The 20,869-nt window shown below is 35.9% G+C and overlaps 1 pseudogene across 1 annotated transcript; it reads right to left on the minus strand.

The window, feature by feature from the left end:
• Positions 1-5,383: 5,383 nt before the first annotated feature.
• On the minus strand, positions 5,384-6,495 carry LOC308492874 (developmentally-regulated GTP-binding protein 1-like; annotated as a pseudogene). The gene has a single exon. The product of its transcript is annotated as a developmentally-regulated GTP-binding protein 1-like (transcript).
• Positions 6,496-20,869: the final 14,374 nt, after the last annotated feature.

Here is a 20,869-nt window from a genome sequence, read left to right on the forward strand (position 1 = left end):
TTTATATTGGTACAACGGAATCCTTAGTGTTTACTATTACTATGCACGACTTACTGATTTGGAAGAATATAACTCAGATTTTTAACACTTATATTTCTATATTTGCTCTTGTGAGCAGTACGTATCCTTATCTTTTATGTGAACTGGTTGTTTGTGTAAGCCTTGACTTAATATTGCTAATATTCCCTGTGCCTTGAAGAGCTTTGATTTTCTAACAGAGAGAGGTACAAACTATAAACCTGCTCTGCCAACTGACTCATGAACTTACGACAGGGCACTTCTCTCAAGTCAAATTGTGAATGCAACTACTTGCTACCATTTTTCTTATTATTATCTTCCTCTCTGGCTATTATCTATAAGCCCGATGGATAATTAATAGCCGTGTACTCATTAAGAATCTCTCTCTGAATCAGACACTTGGAAAACAAAACTGATTTCTAAAGAAAATTAATGAGAATTAATTATCCTACCGAATAAAAAGGTACTATAGAGGAGAGTTTTGGGGATGGTTAAGAAGTCTATATAGTGAAAGCTAGTTATTCTACATATTATATTACCTAATGTGGTACATCACGTATTTGGGACTATGTAACAACAAACTATTTGGTAAGGAATTACATAGCATTAGCTAGTAATTCCTTTTTAACAAATGTTACAAGATTAAGTAGAAAAGGAGTTCTGGAAATATGGTGTTACAATATTAAATCATTATGTGTAAATCGATTCATTCTATTTTTAGTTTTTATGCTTCCAGTTAGGTCCTTTATTCCTCTGTGTTAGTATGTTACATTAGATATCTATGCTTGTCAATGAATAATAATACTTATTAGTGGCTTATTTTTGCTAATAATGTTTTAATAAAAATGACTTAAGTATACTGTCCTTTCTATGCATAGATCAACAAAGAATATGAAACAAATGTAACAAATAAAGTTCTTAAATATATAGCTAAGTTATGAAAACTAAGTATGTCAATTTAATTCTACATTCTCAAGAGAATTATTTATCTACAATAGCAAGAAAATTATCACTTTTTTAAAATAATTTGAAAGAGAGCTCAATCAATGTTCAATCAATTCTCTTGAGATTTCACTTTTAATCATCCCACTTCTCTAATTAAAACATTTCCTTTTAGATCTTGGAGCCACAGTTACATTTTGTGGTTTATAATATTATTTCACAACAAAGTATACTTTTCAAGTTATTTTCAAGACTTTCGGTAAAGCTCTCAACTTTTAATAAAAGTGGTTTTTGAGTTTGATTATCTAGACTTGTTAACCAACTGTCACTGACAGTATAATTAAAAGCTTCTATGGGTTTGGAGAGGGAAAACAGGCTGGCTGAGCAATTTATTACTGAGGCTCACAAGCCAGAAGACAGTTTGGCTCCTATCAAACCACTTTTTAGAGCTCTATTGAAAATAGCCAGTTTGCTAGTGTCTTATGTATAGAAACCACGTCTTTTAATTCTGCAGTTTAATTTTGGTTTTCCTAAGGATTTCAGGTTTGTTCAGGCTACATTTTCATTGTGGAGTGAATTCATTTTTCTTTGTCTCTTTTACAATTTTTCCTGCTAGGGATGGCATGTACTAGCAAATCTTATCATGACCTCATTTCTTTCCTAAACTACTTTTTCATTAGCTTTATAGCAATAAAACCAAATTTCATATTCACTTTTTATTATATCTGCCACTCACACATTTTTAGTTTAGTACTAGAAACCCAGGGGTACCATGTTATTATTTTTTTTAACATTGCCGAGTTATTTATTGTACCAGATTTATCAGAAGAGTTTGGACCTTGTAAAAGAGCTTACCAGAACTGAGATCAGCATACTTCCTACTGAAACCCACTGGGCTTGAAACATCCGTCATCCTAGGTTTTTCTTATAGAGTGTCAGCTGTGGCCCTATATTTTCTTGTTCCCAACAGTTGGTGTGGTCATGGAGAATCACAGAATAACTGAGCTGGAAGGGATTTAAAAAATCATTTAGTGCCAACCATTTGTGGCATATTCCAACGTTATTCTTCCTAACTTCCATCAAATCATGGTTTTAAATTCTCCTGTTTTGTTGAATTACTAAGCTACCAAAAAGAATGTATTGAATAAACTAATACTATTTCTGTGGGTCTAATTGTTTCTACTACTTCACTTTTAAATGTTTAAAGCACATGATGGTTTCCCTTTGCACTTAGTTTGGTATCAAACATTTTCAACATGGCCTGTGAGACACTGTATCATGTGGCCCCTGCACAATGGTGTGAAGGAGTTTGTATCCACTTGTAAGAGCTAAACTTTCAGGAAGTTTGTGTGCCAGTTGTTAAACACAAACATTATTTTAAAACGTATAGATATTATACGACTTAAGATTAAATACATTAGATTTGAAACAAAGGCAATAAATACTCAAAACTTTTCACGTCCTAATTTTTTGAACTACAGTTTACTAGTATCTTGAGGCTTACTCTTATCTTATACCTATTGCATCCGCATCACAGAAATATCATATAATGAAGCACTACTGTGCAACTTTTCTCAACTAAGCATTTAGCGATGTCACATGGGTAGCTTGAAATTAGCCATGGTAGGAGTATGACATTACAGAAATCGGCAAATGCTAGAAATTGGATTAATCAGAACTTGACGTACTATTTTGTTGACTGTACGAACATAAGAAAGTGATAGAGAAAATATTAGTCATACAGATTAAACTTGAAAAACATCATAAGTTGTTACAATGTATCAAAACACATTAAATAAATGTTCTTCCAGGTTTGGAAAACCATAATGTGTTTCAACAAAAAAGTCCCTCATGCCATTGACCAACAAATAAGATTCAGAGATATATCTTCATTGCTTCACCTTCATCTTACTTGTTAGTGGAATGAAAGTATCAACCAACATTAATATTGAAGTTACACTTGTTTGTTCCATGGATTAACTACAGACATAAGAGTTCAGCAAAAATAAAAAAAAAAATTGTTCTGTGAGAACCAACTGGCTATATAGCATTTATAACAAACAGTATTTTATATTATTATTCTTTGTGAATTGTGTGAAAATTTGTAATTTTTCCCTGAGAGCCAATTCAGAAATCAGACATAAGAATCAAAGAGGATCCTTTAAAATGTCTCGCACAGCACAGAGAAACATTCTGGAAACAGTAGGGAAGTGGATTGGGTAATAAACTGAAAGCTATACATAAGGCACTGTGAAGGGGGAGGTAGACAGATTGGAGTGACATGAAGGCTGGTAGAATCAACAGGACTTCTTATATAAATCAGGGCTTTGATTAACTTATTTACTTATATTTAAGAGTGAAGAAGGAAGCTTTAAAAATAATTATTCTTTATGGTTTCATGGACATAACCAATGGAACGTAGATCTGATAATATATATTATTTAACTTTACACATATAGGGGCTATTTATAGTCCTTTAGTGAATGATATTTATAAACACATACAATAAGGGGGAAAGGCACACTGCCTCATAAACAGAAATGATGAATTTATGCATTTCATGGAGACTTTTAACAAAAGATGTCTGTTTACTCCTTCAATGCCATATTCATGTGTAATTTTACACTTTCTGAAATAGTCTAATGTATTTTCTGAAAATTGGTTCCAATTTTATACAGATAATATTAAATCAGTTTTGGTGTTTTAAAAGGCTTTTTAACTTGACTGTGACATTTTCCTAACTTTCTTCTGATCCTTAATATACTTTATTTCTTTATCTACATTGTAATAACTACCATTTTGATTTTATCACTTGTATGGTGAGGGTTATACTTCCCAGTTTTCTTTACATCATGGCATATCTACAAAATGATATACGTATACAGTACACAAAAGGCTATGGATAAGGCTTCTTGCTGTGCCCACAAGCCAGGTGCTCTAGCTTACCAAACCCTTTTAAGACCACTCTGAAGCTGGAGGAAATTATTTCTCATACCTCCATAGACTATTCACACTGGTTGAAATTCCTTGAGTTTCAGAAGAATGGAACTTAAAGAGGTCATGGTTATGGGACAGACACCTGCATTGTTCAGCAAGTATTGTGATAGTATTTGACATACCATATAGCAAAAATGCCAGTGGGCTCAAGAAATAGATAGTGAACGTATAGGGATCTTGCAACATGGTATGCATAACTCAGGACAACCTACAATCATTACAGAGAACATGAGTGAAAACACATTTTTTCTTGAAGACTCAGGAATCTTTGATACAATATTATTAATATCCAATTCCTTCATTTCATAAAGGAGAACACTTGAGACTATAGAAAATATGTGCCTTGACTAGAAAGTAAATTACTTGAATAGAGGTTGAACTGACTAGACTGCAAGCTTTCAGAAGTCAGGGACATCTTCTTAACTGCTATATCCCACTGCTTGGCAGAGTCCATAGCACATGGCAGAAGTTTTCTAAAATTTCGTTGAATGAATCAATTGGACAGGGTCATATAGGTAATATAGGTAATATAGGCAAAGCCAAATGAGAATTATAGTCTTCCATCTCACAGCTCAACGATTTGATCCACTGTGTATAGATTGGACGTCATGTTGTTATCAATGTTCTATGAATAATTCATTATGTAGCACAACACAAAAGGTCATGGGCTTATGCTAAAATTGAATATTTTAAGGATTTACCCTTTCTTCTGTTTTGTAGCAGTTACTATCCATCATATACATAAATCAAACATGGAATATTTGGGTTGCCATCAAGCTTATATTGACCTTAATATATTTTTGTAACTATAGGTATTTTAAAAAATCAACAAAGTTGGCCTTATCTGAGCTTTCACAAACTATTTTTCTCTTTTGTAGTTACAATATTTTGTCAGTAATAGAATATTTATCCAGGTTTGTCTTTATTTCCCATTAATTAAATGATGAAATTTAAAAGCTTAAGAAATTAATTGCTGATGTGTCCATTATGCAAGCATTAAAATCAGAGAGAGCACTGTCACTGGAAGGTTACATCACTCAAAAATTCATTAAACATTCATTAGCTTCACCTTAGGTAAAGGTGTCTCTGTTTACATATTTGCAGATTTGCATATGCATGCCCTGAACAAGATTTCAAAAATGTTTATGATCCTATAACCATCTTAATTATGAATCCCCAAATAGCTATCTATGAAATCTTTACCCAATGTGGCCATGCTTTTTTTCTACTAGGTCCTTTACATAGCTCTATATACAAGGTGACACCAAGATAAGAAAAGTGGAATTCCAGTTTGGGTGCCCCCATCTCCCTCCCTTGAATTTCAATCCAGTGGCTGCCAAAGCCAGAACGGGCTTGGAATAGTAAGGTGCCTGGTCATGGAGAAAGCTGCTGTGGTTGGGCTGGCAGATGAGGAAAGGGGAAGGTTTCACTTCTTCACAATCTGAATGACGTCCTAGTCCTTCAACAGATGGTCTTTTCCCACTTTTTGAGAATTCTGTTTCACAGAGAGACATCAGACCAGAGCATATTAAAATTCTCTGATGATGTGTTTGTGAATCTTCATGCAGAAATCCTCTACAGTGGTCCTAGGGTAAGGTAGCACCACTGGAGATGTGTAATCTAGCAACTAGCCTGTAGATTTGGTATAAATTCTCACGAGTTTCCGATAGTCCATGTTTTCTTCATCCGGTCATCAAAATTCCAGTGGTGATGGGCAGAGATAGGTTAATAGTAGACACCTTGTAGGTGATATCCAGTTCCTTAATGAAGATCTGTCAATCTTATTTAACACACAGATACTGGGGATATAAAATGTTTTCTGCCACCATATCCATCAATGAGGTCATACGTTGTGGCATCAAGACACAGAGTTACATGAGCAATGTGAATTTTTATTCAGCCAGAATACTCTTCAGTTTCAGAGTCCAGCTCACTGTGAGGGCAAGTGGCTGTGAGATTAAAGTCTCCCTTATCCTTCTTCTTACAGCCAATGTTAAGGGGTTTGTTGTTCAAGCAAGTGCCAACGCTTTCCAGGTCATTTTGGATGATCTTCTGATGTCCTAAGGGTTTCAGAACAATCAGGATCAAGTTACACATTCCGGCCAATGCAATGACTTTACAGCCTCTACCTTTCCTGTCCTTGGCCCCCTCACGGATAACAGGGGAGATCCAGGAGCTGGATCTTGGTACCTTTGTATCTGATGATACCAGGCACAGTAGTCAGAGTAGAGAAATCACAGGCGGCCACATCAGAATTGACTCCTGCCAGGTTACTGAGCAGTGTTGACTTCCCCACAGATGAAAACCCACAAACCCATTTCGAGTATCACCTGTCTTGGCCATATCAAAACCTACTGCTGGACCACCACCGTGACCACGACCACCAGCACCACCACCAGCTTGTGGGGTCATGTGTTCTCCGACAACCTCAGCAAGGCGAGCCTTAAGTACGTCTAGGTGGTGCACTGTGGCCGTGTCCTTTTGAGCCCGAGCCATCTCCACTTCGATCCCTGCGATCTTGGCTAAGGTGCTGCTCATGGTGGCAAGTCCCGGGGATGGGGGCTGAGAGGTGCAGAGGCCTCCACACTGACTAGCATCACACACCTGCCATGGATCTGCCACCATCACCAGGTGCTACTGCGGTGCGCAAGCGCATTACTTCCCACTTCTCGGGAGAGAGTTCCGCTGAGGCTTTTCCCAGGACTTCAGCGTGGAGCAGTCTGTTCTCCCTCAGCCAACCTTGTTATTATTATTTTGTCCTCCATTTCTTTATTAGGGCATGTGCTGCGTTGTTCAGCATGGACCTCTGTGCAGGCCCCTCTGTGCATACAGGTATGTACTGTCTGCTAAACTGCACACGGTAAAACAGAGCAGACGGATGAGTGTATTGCAAGGGTTTCCACCTGCCAGCCGGGAAACAAGGCACAGAAGCAATGAGTTTAAGTCGCTATCAGACTAAGGTGTTTTTAATTGGGTAAATGCGGAAGTGTTTTGGCTGTTTCTGCTGATTGGTTGCCTAGAGGTCCTCTTATTTGGATCAGGATCGCTGAGTCAAAGGAACCAGGAGTCTGGAGCTGGTGTGAACCAACTACGTGTTTGGAGACTGGGTGACATATTGTGCTGAATTCTGAGAAGAGCTGTAAGTTTCTGCAACTTAGGTAAGCTTAAGTTTTGTTTTTCTTTAATATGCCTGCTTTGGCCAAGTCCATTTTGGTCCCTACATAAGTGACTTTAGTCTTTGTTTTGCTTCTACCATGTACACACATATGTATGCACACATCTGCGGGGGCCAGACCTTCCGTGGGCTGGGGAGGTTAAGTTCTTTGACAAGTAGGTATTTGAAAGAGATAGATTCCAGAGGATGGGTGGCTTCTTAGGCTGTGACCTCACGTTGGTGGGAAGCCAGCTCTGCCTGAACGCAAGGATGCAGCTGACAGTGCTCGTGGGCTGAGGGGGTGGGCTGGGCTGTGAGAGGATCTTGGGTGGACACAGAAGCCTCCGTCCCCCCTTCCTGCCCTGTACTGGTGGCCAGGTCCAACTCTGGCCTTGAAGCAGGTCATCAGGCTGTGTCTGCAGGGAAGGGGCCCTAAAGACTCCGAGTGCTCTGTGGGACTATTCCTTGGGCTCTTCTCCTGTCAGCGTCCATGACTCTTCATCTTTCATGATAATTTATCAAACGATTAAAAATAAGTGATCAAATGCTTGGGGGAGGAATGATACATTGAATTTTTGGTTATAATAAAATTCAGTACGGAGGGTTCCATAAACTGTGGCTCAAGCACCCCTAGGACTTTGGCAGATTAATGTGAATTATACTGTTGTCCCTTTCACCATTTCTCCATCCAGGCTGTAGTGTTTATAAAGCAGACAGTCATGTGGAGATTTAGCAGTTGTCACATTGTCTATAATTTCTGAGATATTATGGAAAAGAAAAGGTTACAGAATTTAGAGTTAAGGAAAACTAACAATTTGACTTTTTAAAAAGGTTTTGTTCTGAAAATTGTGGGTCATTAGGTTTGTAGTTAATACTAGAGCAGAGTCTGGATGTTTTTTGCTTGTGAAATGGTTTACTCACATACAGAAAAGGGTATATTGATTAGTAAGAATTAGTATGTGATGATTTAGAATAAACTGTCAAAAAAAAAACCAACCCTTTTCAGCATTTGACAAGGTTTGGCTGGTACAGCAGAAACAGTGTATCACAATGTGTCATGTTTTTAGCTAATCACTTAATGTTTTTTTAGGATATACTCTAAGGCAAAATAAAGACGTGCCAACAAGACGATTATAAAGATGAGTACATTTTTAGCTTGTTATACCAATGTAGCAGAAGAATCCTACATAGAAGTTGCACAAATAATTGGCACATTTCTGTTTGAAATTTATCAATGTCTTAAGACATAGAAGCATACTTATAAAACTGATCAACATTCATTTGGCAGTACAAAATTAACAGCTAACACAATCTGGAATAAACTCGGTATTCCAAAATATCTCTAGAGTTGGAAATAAAGAGTTGAATTCAATAAAAAAGTATTTATATGAAGTGTCCAGAACAGCCAAATTCATAAAGAGAGAAACGTAGATTAGTGCCTACCAGGACCAGGGGGAAGTCGAGAATTGGGATTGAATACAAATGTTTGGTTTCTTTCTGGAGTGCTGAAATATTTTGGAGTTAGATAATGGTAATGACTGCATAACTTTTAGAATATACTAAAAACCACTAAATTGTACACTTGAAAAGGGTGAATTTTATGTAAGTGAATTATATCTAAAAGTTTGCAAAGGCATTTATGGTTAATAAATGGAATAGAAGAAAAACTGATGAAGAATAGAAGGGAATTGAACACAGTAAAGAATTTTTATGTTGTACATGTAGCCAGGTGAAACTCTAGTTGTATTTTCATAAACTCATGCATGAAGAAAATAAAAACAGAGGTATGTATTTCCATTGTTATCACGCGTTGTTTTAGGTATTCTAACCAGGATGTATGTTTTAAATATTCTAACATGGTATAGATCATATTTAAATACTGGGAGAGGCAGTATTATATTCAGTGCAGAGGATTTGATTGTCTATATAGAACACACAAAGGATTGTAAATGAAAGCGATGAATTTGAAAGAATTCAAAAAGGTGGCTCGATTAAAAAAAGAAATGTTTAAGAAAGTCAACAGCTTCCGCATATGTTATCAACAAGCAAATAAAACAGAAAATAAAACAGAAAAGAGAGCTCATTCATAAGAACAGTCTAAGTAATAAAATACTCAGGAGTTAAATTCATGAGGTATGTGCAAAAATGAAACCCTTATATGGGTCTCAAAGAGAGGGGTAATTACAGGAAATTGAATAAAAACAATTCTGTTTATGTACATACTCGTACTTCATTTTTCTAGATAGACAACCTAAAACTACCACGAGACTCTCAAATTACTTTAAGATACAAGAAAGCTTACATATCATTTCCATTGAGCATCATTATCTAGAATAGTGTATTAAGAATACATTGATAAATAGTTAGAAGACTAGCTTGGCAAATAGATTGACATAGACAGATAAATGAAAGAATGTAGAAAATAAAAAATTAAGAACTAATATATGTATATATTTGGTGTGTGATAAAGATGGCATTTAAAATAGTAGGAGAAAATGGATTATTAAATAGTTTCCAAGAAAAAGATAATTAATTAGAAAAAATGTTTTTTTACCTCTTCCTATACACCCAAATTTCAGATTTATTAAAGATTTTATATAAAAATTAAATCTTAAAAGTGTATTAGAAGAAAATACGGACGAAATTTTGTGTAACGTATGCATCTTTAAAAAGACTTCAAGTAAACCATTATTAAGAAATGAATATTCTTCTGAATACAGGAAAATATAAGAACTTCACATATAGTATTAAAGACAAATAACAAATTGGGAAAAGCACTGCAATATAGATGACAAATTTTAATGTTATTAATACATAAAATATTCTCTAAAGAGAGATCAAAAGGAAAAGCGGTCAAAGGCCAAGAAAAAAGGAATTTCTCAGAACAATAAAAATAACCATTGGACATGTAAAATATTCAACATACTAGTAATCAAAGAAATTTAAATTTAAATAACAATACTATATCATTAGCTAATACTAAGAAGTCTGATAATACCCAGTGTTTGAACAGGAGTTAGGAAATATTCATATACTGATGGGATCTACTCTGCCATCATGTTCTGAATCTCAATTAGCCAATATCTATCAAAAGCCTTAAAAATGTGCATAAACTTGGATTCATTAATAACTGTTTTCAGAATGTATCTAAGGGAAATAATTGTGTAAATACTCACAAAGGTATAGTTGAGAATTGTGTTTGCAGCATTTTTTATAATGGTGGACATTTAAAAAGTGTTAAGTAGGTTAAATGAATTGTGGCTGTGGCGGTAATGATTTCCAAAAATAAATGTAAGTTGTTTCTGAATCTTGTCATTCACTCCGCCATTTACAGCCTGAGTCTCTTTTCCTTTCTCCTGAACCTAGGCAGGACTCTGTGGCTCCCTCTTTGATATGAATATGATGAAAGTGAAGTTGGGTGACTTTCAAAGGCAATGGGACTATCCACCGGGCTCTTTCTCTTCTAGGATTTTTCTCCCTTGAGACAGAGCTTGTTGTGAGGAAGCCGAGACCACAGGGCAAGGTTACCTGTAGGTGTCTAGCAGAAAACTCTAGCTGAGGTCTTGCTGACAGCCAGCATCTACTAGTCACGTAAGGTCGAATGAGATTTCATTTTATTCCAACCTTCCAGCCTTTGAGCCACTATTGCTGATTCTTAGTAGAGCAGAGACAAGTTGTTGAGCTCTTCCAAACTGCAGAGTTGTGAGCAAAAGAAATATTGTTATTTTAAGTCATTATATTTTGAGGTGGCTTTTGTTACATAGCCATAGTACATGGAACGATGTTTCATCCAAAACTGGAATATTGTGAAGCCATTATGAATGAAAATATAGATGAATGAATATGTATCTTAAAAAATTTAGACAGTTACAGAGTGCAACTTAGAAAAAGGGGTGATCATTAGAATATATGTAATTACATTGTGTGTGTGTACGTGCACAAAAATGCACATAAATAGCCCACATTCAGCATAGGTATACATAGAAAAACTGGTTGATAAAGTATTTACTAAAATGTAAATGGCAGTTGTCCTCAAATGTTTGGAATGCAGGGATGATTTATACCTTTTATTTTTGCTCATCTTGCTTATCTTGCTGTATTTTCCAAATTTTCTACTACTGGACATTGATTATTTGTTCAATAAGGATGGAACAAATTTGGACTTAAATTAATGGATGAATTATAAAATATAGAGCAACCTGGCTCAATAGCTCTTTATAAGAAAAAGACTGGTGTTTTAGTTGATTACAAGTTCCAAATCAGTCAGCAATGTCCTACAAATGCCAAAATGGTAATGCACACTTAGGTAGCAGTTACAAAATTTCTGAGTTCTGAGGACCAGAGACAATAGTCCAAGTATATGACACACTGAATCAATGACATTTTGAGGTACCACAGTTTAAGAAACACAGAGATTGGATTTCTCCCAGAAGAGACAGACTGTGATAGTAATGAGGTCCGAAACAGGGTTCTTTCAGGTACAGTAGAAATAGTAGAAACAACAGGGAGTTCTATTGTGTTAGAAAATAAAAAAGAAACAGAAAAGAAAAAAAAGAAAAAACATAACAGATACAGGTATAAAGAAGTGGGGTTAGAATTCATATGGCTAAATTCAGAGACCAAGAATTAAACAATAAACTTTCAAAGAGATAGATTTGGCTCAATTGAAGACAATACTTCCAATTAAATTCAACTATTCAAAAATTGAAAGGAGAGCCAAAGAATGTAGTAAGAGTCCTTGTCTCTGAGGTTGAGTATCCCAGGTGTCAGGACGTTTAGAGGAAATCTACACTTCATGGGAGGTCTAGCTGGGTATCAGTTAAAGTCTTGTCCCTACAAAATCTGCAAGTCTCTGTCATGTGGTGAAAGCCCCAACAATACACTGTCTGGGTAGTGTATTCCCATGCAGAAGACTCTTTAGAATACCTTTTGTAACAGCCTGATTTTCTGAATTCCCAGTCTTTGTTAACCAGCACAGCTGAACTAAGTTTGGCAATGATTATCTCAAAATGAAGGAATCATATCTGAGATGATGTGTGTCGTAATTCAATCTCCTCATAAAACTCTCTAGCTCTGCTTGTCAGTGTGTCTCCACACAGCACAAAATAGACATTTGGCCATTTCTTACATAATTTGATTAAGGTAGACAGACAGCTCATCTCAGTCATTGAGCCCCACAAAGGGAATTTTTAGGATTTTTTTTTTTAAGACAGACTGAGTACATGTTCCTTTTATGTACATCTTTTAAGATGGATTCCTGATATACCTGAAAACCCTCCAATATTATATTAAATTGTTTGAAGGCAAAATACATATTTCCTTTTTTTCACCTACCAGCAATTATGAGGAAGTAATTACAATGGAACTTTTGAGGGAAAAGCAAGTCCTCTACCAGTTTTGTTATGATCCATATAATTTTCCTATCATGAAAATCCTCATGTGTGGCCCTCCCCTCTCACTCTCAGATTTATCTTGCACTCTTTCAGGAAGTCTGTTATATGAGAAAACTTCCCCGTCCTTTACTTTGCTAAAACATGGGCACGTGTCTCTAAAACCTTGATATTTTGGCCAGATGATTCTTTGGTCTTGAAAAAAGAAGGAGGTGAGAGGGGTTATGAAATTAGGAGGATATTACCTGACAATATATAGGCCTATTCTCTTGACTTTCTTTTGGATACATTAAAACAACTGGACTCAGCATATGGCAGTAACTCATAGAGGAATTTTATGGTATCTAAAAAATGATTAAATTTGACTTGTTAAACTATACCTAAAATGAACTTAGGCAGTTCTTTAATATAATTCAATCAAAATCTTACACAATAGCAGAGAAACTCTGTGTATAACATTCAGAATAAAATAAAGATACATTATAGATATTTAAATATTCCACTTACTGGAAACAGTGTCTCTTTGAAATACATCTAATAAAACAACTTAAAGCATTTGCTGTGGAAATTAAACACACGCACAAATTTCCATTCAGAAGACAAATAACAGAAGCAAAAAATAGTAGAGATATATGAACATATAATATATTTAAAAGTCTTTACTAATCACCTGGAAAGCCTTTTCAGCAAAAATTCACATTGCAAACTATGTTCAAATGATCTGCACAATTTACTATCAGATGTGACATGAACCACTTTCAAACAAAATTATTCCTAGGGATAGTCCATCTATGGCTAACATTCGCTTTTACTAGTTGTGAAAATTTCTGAACTACTTGGCAAATTGGTGAAATGTTCTGTTTTTTGCAGGAAGTACCATATAATGGTGTATAGGAGAGGAGGACTTGCACTAACTTCTCTTTGTCCCCTTGAATGGGACACATTGAGTTGAACTTAATTAATTTCCACCAGTGACTTCTGATCATTTGCTGGGCAGCCCCTGAATTCTATTTTTATTGATCAAGCACCAAAGAAATTGTGATCTCATTGACAGATACGAATAGGATAGAAACAAAAACAAACAATACTCCCTATAAAAAAGCACCCACATTTTAGTTTAACATTCTCTTAAGTATAAAGGACTGGAAGTGAACATAGTGAAAGAACATGATGATCCCTGCATGTCCCTTGGGAATACATAGTTATATACTTACTGGAATTATGTATGGGTTGATCATTGGATTTGGGAGAACCTCAAGTTTGGAAGTCAAATTTGTAGCCATTGCTAGGCCAAGCGTATGTTGAGAAATCATGACCGTCTTTTCAGATAGTGTCACCCTCTCTGCTTTTACTCCACCCCTAGTCATTTCACTCTATGGCAGGTTGTATTTAATGGTTGAATTTATGGGTTTTGGGTATGATGACCTGGTCCCATTCTAGCTCTGTCAGTTCCCAGCTGTGTGACTCAGACAAGTTACTTAACATGCTGAAGTTCTGGATCCTGTATCTTTAAATTAGGGGTAGTACTCTTACCTCATGATTTTGTGAAGATTAAATAGGCTAATGCATGTTGCATGCTTAGAGAAAGGTCTCATGGAGGCTATAGTGCAGGACTCGATGATAGCCATTGCGGTTATTATTACTTTAACAGTGTTTGTTGTACACAAGTGAAAGAAATAGCAAATCTTGCTTTTTGCACTGATTCTGCTCTCCATTATTTTATGTGTGATTGAGCAGGATTTTTTTTCCTGTGTGCTCTGTGGTTGCTAATATTTATTTTTATACCTATCAGCATTATTTTTAGGAGAATGATATACCAGTCTTGAAGATTCACCACATAAAAGTGACATCTGCCAGCCATTTCTCTAAGAAACTGATCTAATTTACAGGAACCAGATATCTGAAATTTGAGAAGTATACCACTAGAAGCAGGATTCTGTTTAGTAACACGACATTTTCTTTTTCTAGTAAAAGTATTTCAAAGAAATTAAAAGAATGACTTGTCTTAGAAAACGACTTATACAGCATGATTTCTTTAGTCCCAAGAAAACATAAATGTCATTTGGAGCAAGATTAAGTGAAGAATATAGGTTCAACTACAAACTTGTCGATACCATCAGTGGTTCCCAAACCTGGCAGCTCATCAGGATACTGTGGGACGCTCTTTAAAACAAAGGCTTCTGTACAACCTTGGTCCACTGGGAGCTGAGTAGGTACATGAAGAGGTGGGAATCTGGTCACGATGAGGACGACGGAGGTCTTAGACTCTAGGCAGGAGGAGGTGGAGTATCAGAAGAGAGCTAAAGTGAAGAACATCTCAGGTTATGAGACCCTGTGGGGTTGGCACATCCTTCCTATTGCTCTAATGCTGTGTTTCATCCTGACTCTTGAATTCCTTAGAGAGAAAATGTGGCAATGTTAAAGGACGATTATTAATGGTCCAGTTATGGTTATTAATGTTTCAACTGCCATCAATACATCCACCCAGGGGTAAGAATCCTAGGGCTGAGTGCGAGTGTTTTGCCCCAGAGGCAGCAGGAGAGACCAGGAGGCATAGAACCAGGAATGGGCAAATATCTTCTACGTTTGACCAAGATACTCAGTGAATCGACCTGATTTAAGCACCTGCTTTAAACCACCCGTAATCTCAGAATGAGGATTTAAAGCACCTTCTTTAAATCCTCATTCTGAGATTACGGGTGATTTAGGGAGGGTTTAAAGGATTATTCTAACACAGAGTGTCTGTGTTACACAACCTCCCTGACTGTTAGCTCTTTAGTCTTTTGAAGTCCCTGTATTGCTTCCAAAGGGAGATGTTTACAAAATTCTAAGACCGGTGTTTGAAGTTAGAGTAGTGTAGTTAGAGTATTGTAGCCTTTGTTTTGTGGTACCGGGAAACAAGCTGTACTTTCGTTAGTATTCCTCATTTCAGTAAATGCAGGGTGATCGTACATTCCAATGTGTCTAGTGGTGTAGAGTGCAAAATGGCTACAATGCTTTGCAGTAACTCTCACCAAATCATAGAGTCTGGTTCCTTACCCTTACGTCTGGGGCTGGCCTCGTGTCCTTCTTTGATACAATGGATGCAATAGAAATGATGCGTGACAAGTCACGTGAGTTTTGAGCCTGAAGGAGCTTTGAGCTTCAACCTTTTTGCATGTACAACCCCATTGCTACCATATGGATGAGCCATCCTGGGAGATAACGCGAGGCCAATGGCACGTTTGCTTCCATGCCCTGGCTGATAGCAGCCTGACATGTGAGTTTAGAGAGACCCAGAGGCCATCTTAGGCCATTCAGCCACCAACTGGCCTTCTCATTCTGTCTGTGAGCCCAAAGAAAGCTAAGCAGGCCCCGACCACAAAATGCGCCTGACAGACTCAGAATCATGAGCTAAATGAATATTGCTGAAATCCAATGGGTGGTATGCTGTGTAGCAAAAGCCAAACCATACACCTAAAGAGCCCTAGTTTAGACCTGTTGTCCTAGTGTAATTATTAGTAATGCCTCCTTTCATTCTCAAAACTATCCTTGTTCACGTGTTTAAGTTCTACAGTCAATGTAAGTAAATATTAGGTTGGTGAAAAAGTTCATTGTGGTTTTTGCAATTTTTTTAACCTTTTAAACTGCAGTTACTTTTGCACCAACCTAATAGTACTACCGTCTACTCATTTGCCAAGCAAATTTTACATTTAAAAATGTAAATTAGATAGATATTTTCTGGTAAACCCCTTAAATGAATCCTTATGTCATTTAGAATAAAGTTCAAAGCCCTTTCATGATCTGTATGAGCTGGTCCTCCCCCACCTCTGTAGACGCACTCATGCCATTCTCCCTCTTGTTCCACAGTCAGGGACTCTGGCCCCCTTTTTGTTCCACAAACGTGTGAAGGTTTTTCTTTAACCTCGGGTACTTGATTTTCCCTTCTGCTTGTAATGGCCTCGCCTGCTCTTCACAAGCAGCTTCTTCTGATTCTTTTGTGCTCAGCTTAGTGCCACAACCTTTGAGATGCCTTCCCGATCCCACCACGAAAAGAGGCTTCTTCTGTCTTACAGCACACTCTTCATTTCCGTCATGCAATTTATAACAAAATGTAATTTAAAAAACAAATCAGTTCACTTGATCCCCACTACCAGTCTCTCCCACTAACAAGCAAGCTCCTGAGAGAATTGCACCCTAAGATCTTAGCAGAGCACCTGGCAGAGAAGCTAAATCCATATTTAGGGAGTAAATGCTGCAGGCTCAACTCTGGACTTGGAATTGAGAGTCCTGGATTTGAGTTTTTCCTCTTCTGGTTTTAGGGTGTTTTATTTTCAATAAGTCACTTACCCTTATGGCACTTGTTTCATCATTTTGAACATTTATGTTAAATGTGATCATCAATGTAAGGTCAATTGGAATGCATTAGTAAATGTCAGTTATTACTATTTGCCCGTATCTCGCCAAATGATGGGATACTTTTTAATGTCAAATGTGTATTTATTTAAGATGTATTTTTTAAAAAGAGATTAAGTGTTTTCCTTAAGGTTCAACTTCCTTGCTTGCCTGTAATCCCCAAAGTGAAAATAGCACTGCCAGCCCCCTCCCATTCTGTCCCATGTCCTGTGAATTATTGCTTCTTTGGTGTGTCTGATTGAGCTGAAGGCATAATAGTAGTGGCTCATTGTACTATACATCTTGTCTTCTGTCACTTATTTCTTGTCTTTCAGATTATAGCTTTTTTTTTAAAAGTTCATTTTTTAAACAGACATATTGACTAGTTCTCCTCACAGGTGCTTTTCCTGACAACTAAAACAATCTCTGAGACTGATACCTCATCAGACCACCTCAGTATAGCTTTGAAAATGATGAGATTTACTCCTGATTTGATGTTGAATGATCACAAGACCGGAATTATGGGGATCAAAAGGCCAGTGCTGTTTTCCCATAAATCCTTCTGGATATCAGTACATGTAGACAGAGCACAATGCAATTATTCTATTAATAAATAAAACGGCTAATCATATCATGGTATCATATCTTGATATGGGATATAAACGGTATCATATCTTATACTGGAAACACATTTCACAATGGCCTTTTGAAACAAATTACTATATAAAACAATTCAAGTAAAAGGTAACAAGCTATATTTTGTAATATATTTTTTCCTCAAAAGCATATTTGTAACACCTACAAAATGCATATTATTTATGTTTGTAAATGACCTTAAATACTCTCTGTCAAAACACTTGCCCAGGACTGACCATGGGCAAGACTGTGATATTGACAGTTGGGGTTTTGTGGTTTTTCTTTTCTTTTCTTTTTTTTTTTTTTAACTGAAATTATAACTATGCACATAGTAAACTTTTCAGACAGCGCCGTAGTGTTTATAGTGAAATGTCAGTACTCCTCTCATGGTAGATCCTTATTTCCCTTGTCCTCCCTGAAGTAACTGCTGCTGAGTTTTCTTCTATATGTGTGTTCTATGCATATCCATACATGTTATACATACATGTAGATGATGTTTATCTTAAGCACCAAGAAGAATCTCTTTTTCTTAAATGGTTTTCTCCCTTGGACAACTTACTTAACCTATGTTTATGTCAGATGCCTCGTCTATATAATTAACCCAACTTCACAGAGTTAATTTGGAATTAATTGGTTGTTATGCATGAATGCCCTGGAAGAGTATCTGGCACAAGGGAAGCACTCTGTGCTAGCTATTATTGTATTCACATTTTTGCCCAAGATCTTGCATCACTGATTGACATAATTACCTTTTAATAGGTGTATTTCAATTTTGAATCCAAATGACTTCAACTGAAAAAAAAAAGCTATGGTATAGACTGTAAAAAATAAAAAACTTCACAAATAGACAAATTCTTACTAAATTCAAAAGAGAATTAAATACTATTTTAAGCATGAACTTAGAATATTCACTGTAGAGCAAAATTTACCTTTCCTTAGATGCCTTTGCTGTAATGCTAAGTGCCAGAAGGAAATGAAGCAATACAGATAGGAATATACTTTATTTTTAGAGCAGTTTTAGGTTTACTGAAAAATTGATCAGAAAGTACAGAGAGTTCCCACATACCCCCTTCTCCCACTGTTTCCCCTACATTTAAATCTTGCTCTAGTGTGGTACATTTGTTACAATTGAGCCAATATTGATACATTATTATTAAAGTCCAGTAATTTACATTAAGAATCACCTTTTGTATAATACATGCTATGTGTTTTGACAAATATAAAATGACATGTGTCCATTATTACTGTATCATAGATAATAGTTTCAATGCCCTCAAAATCCCCTGTATTACACCTGTTTGTTCTTTCTTGCCTCTCCTAACCTCTGGCAAAACTACAAAACTGCTAGAAGATAACATTGTTAAAAAAATCTAGGTAACGTTGTGCTTGGTGATGACTTTTTAGATAGGACACAGAAAAACATGATCCATGAAAGAAAAAAAATTGATAAGTTGGATTTGATTAAAATTAAAAACTTCTGCTCTGTGAAAGACTGTTAAGAGAATGATAAAAACAAGCTACAGACTGGGAGAAAATCTTTGCAAAACACATATTTGGTAAAGGACTGGTAAGATAGAGTTTTTACATATTTCTTTGCATTTACTCATTTATTTGTTTAAAATATATTTACTGTATCTTTACTCTATACCAGACACAAACCTAGGTGAATAAGAGACAAATAATCACAGTCCCTATTATTGTGGAGTTTACAGAATGGTGGGGAAGAAATTTATTGATGAGATACATATATGATATTATAACAAAAGGTGAATTGCAATATGTATTTGTGTGTGTATATAACCTAGTATAGTGGAGGGTGTGATGGAGGCCCTTTCAGTGGAAGTCTGAAGAAAAAACGATTTTGATCTAAGAATTTTATTTCCAGCCAATTTGTCATTCAGTTCTGAAGGCAACTGAAAGTTATTTTCTGTTATTGAAAGGTTTATAAAATATACCAGTCATATATTCTCCTAAAACACATTGTTGGATGATATATTCCAATAGAATCTCTTTCTCATTCTCTTTTCCTTGACAAAGCCCTTATTCTTCCTGTTCATACAGAAATCTACAAAGTCAATCTGAATGCTTACACTAGTTATTATTTACTTCATTTTCATTTCTTACTTTATAAGGTTTGTGTTAGTTTATGCTACTGTGCTTTTAATTTTAGTGTGTATTATTAATAATAATGTAAACTTTATATTTAGTAATAATGTACATTATGAATGTTAGGCATGTGGTATATCTATGAAAAAAAACAACCCTGATCTCAGTCCTCATACCATAATTTGATTTGTTTCATATTGATGCATATTTTGATATCACAAAGTTAAGCTTTGCTTTTAGATCATGTGCTTCAATGAATAAGTGTGTGCATCTATATCATTAGATAACCTATGAAAGTATATCTGAAAATATGTCTTATGTTAAATTGTTGTGTCAAAGCTTTCTGTAATTTTGATAGCTATAGCCAAATTTTTGTTCATATGAATTGCACCAATACACATTCCCATCAGCAATATAAATTACCTCTGGTGGAAGCTGACATCACTTTAAGCCTCAAATAAAAGTGTTTATCTAACTAATTTTGCAAATACAATGTCTATAACATAATAAAAAAATATCCAACATATCAAGGCACACGATGAGAAGAAATTGACTGAAAAAAACCCAACAGAAACCAGCGACAGGAAAGAGTCTCAGGGACCCATATGGTAAAGCCGTCAGAGACTCTGAAATAACGAGTTCACTCTGTTAAAGGAGATAAAATATGAACTTAAAAATTTGGTGGAGAACTGGACACTATAAAAATTAAAATTTTAGGACTAACAAATATAATGACCAAATTTAGAAACAACTGGTAAAGATTTAGAGGTATATTAGGTACAGCATCTGTGAATTAAGAAAGAAGAAAATATCCAGAATGAACATGGACAGATCAAGACTAAAAATGAGTAAGAGAAGGTAAGGTACACATGTGAGGCATTCTAATGCAAGTAAGGTTGTCAGACTAAGAGCAGAGAGGGAATATAACATTAAGAAAAATGTGAAAAGAAAATGCTAAGTGCAGCTGAATAAAAAAAAAGATTGACTTGAAAGCAGCAATGATATCTGACTGACAGGTGAATCTTGGTAGAAAAAAAATGTGATGTTAAATATATTGTGACAACATAGATGGACCTAGAGGGTAGTCTATTAAGTGAAATAGGTCAGACAGAGGAAGACAAATACTGTATGATTTCACTTATGTGTGGAATCTAAAAAAAATGAAACAAACAAACAAAACAAAAACAGGCTCATAGAAACAGAGACCAAAGGGAGAAGGCTGGAGGGACAGGTGAAAAAGGTGAAGGGGAAT

The sequence above is a fragment of the Rhinolophus hipposideros genome, assembly GCF_964194185.1.
Source record: "Rhinolophus hipposideros genome assembly, chromosome: 25".
In the NCBI taxonomy this organism is placed as follows: Eukaryota; Metazoa; Chordata; class Mammalia; order Chiroptera; family Rhinolophidae; genus Rhinolophus; species Rhinolophus hipposideros.